The sequence below is a fragment of the Pundamilia nyererei genome, unplaced genomic scaffold (genome assembly GCF_000239375.1).
Source record: "Pundamilia nyererei isolate P.nyererei 1_Seehausen unplaced genomic scaffold, PunNye1.0 scaffold06179, whole genome shotgun sequence".
NCBI lineage: Eukaryota > Metazoa > Chordata > Actinopteri > Cichliformes > Cichlidae > Pundamilia > Pundamilia nyererei.
The window spans coordinates 1-1,121 of record NW_005193580.1 but is presented as its reverse complement, the minus strand read 5'-3'; the positions used below and the strand labels follow the sequence as shown (position 1 = coordinate 1,121).

Genomic DNA, 1,121 nt, shown 5'->3' with positions numbered 1-1,121 from the left:
CCAAAACTACACGTTTAACAGATGCACTGGGCTGAGTGTTGTGCTTCTTGTTAGACTCCTAAAAATAATTTATTAATTCATTTATTTTTTTAAGAACCTAAAGTGTCAATTCTCATCAAATTAATTCTTCCCGTGTAGCAGCAGATGGCCTCTTAAGTAATTAATCGTGCTCCAATTCCTCCTATTGTCTTTTCTGCTACTTGAATACTGTAAAGTGATCGTCTGGTTCCAAAATGCTAAAAAATAAATGGTCAGTCAGTTAATTGTTGCACTGTCCTTATTAGTTAACTTTTGTGCTTTATCTTTTTATTATAGATTGGACAGGCAAACGCAGGCAACCTCTTTCATCCATCAAGTGTTTGGCGGGTACCTAAGATCCAGAGGTAAGTCACTGTTTTTTAAGGTTTGATTTATTTTTCTTTTATTTGTCTTTTTATGTCTTACAGCTTGTGTGATACTCATAGCACTGATTTCTGTTTCAGTTAAACGTTTAAACTGCAAAGCTGTCTCAGATACATTTGACCCTTTTCTGGATATCACTCTGGAAATTAAGGTAATTGGACAACATTCAAAGTGACGTTGCTACTATGTATTCTCTGCATTATGGAGTGTGAGGTTTTTCCTCTCTCTCTCTGTTCATATAGACTGCTCCAAATGTCTCCAAAGCTCTGAAGCAGTTTGTCAAGCCAGAACAGCTGGGTGGCGAAAATGCTTACAAATGCACCAAGTAAGTCAAAGAGATGCCAAACCATGATGAGTTTTAGTGTTTAGGTGTGATTTTTGTCAACAAGCTGAATGTTTGTTTCCTTCCGGTGCAAAAAAAATGGTAACGGCCTCAAAAAGATTCACAATCCATCGCAGCGCCAATGTGCTCACCCTCTCACTCAAACGCTTTGCAGACTTCAGTGGAGGCAAAATCACAAAGTCAAATGGCCAATAGTGTCTGCTTAAGTCATAAACATACATGACAGATGCTTTGTTTTATTATAAAACAGGATATTTGCATGCAATGTTTGAAATTTTTTGTTTGGTGGTCATCAGGATGTGAAGTATTTGGAGTATTTGGAGCATCTGGATCTGCGGCCCTTCATGTCTCAGTCCCACGGGGAGCCCCAGCTCTA

General features: G+C 38.4%; 1 long non-coding RNA gene across 1 annotated transcript; it reads left to right on the top strand.

Moving 5' to 3' along the window:
• Nucleotides 1–319: 319 nt before the first annotated feature.
• LOC102203540 (uncharacterized) lies at nt 320–723 on the top strand. Its single transcript, XR_312651.1, has 3 exons — nt 320–383; nt 483–553; nt 645–723. It is a non-coding gene; the product is annotated as an uncharacterized LOC102203540 (long non-coding RNA).
• The last annotated feature ends 398 nt before the right edge of the window (nt 724–1,121 follow it).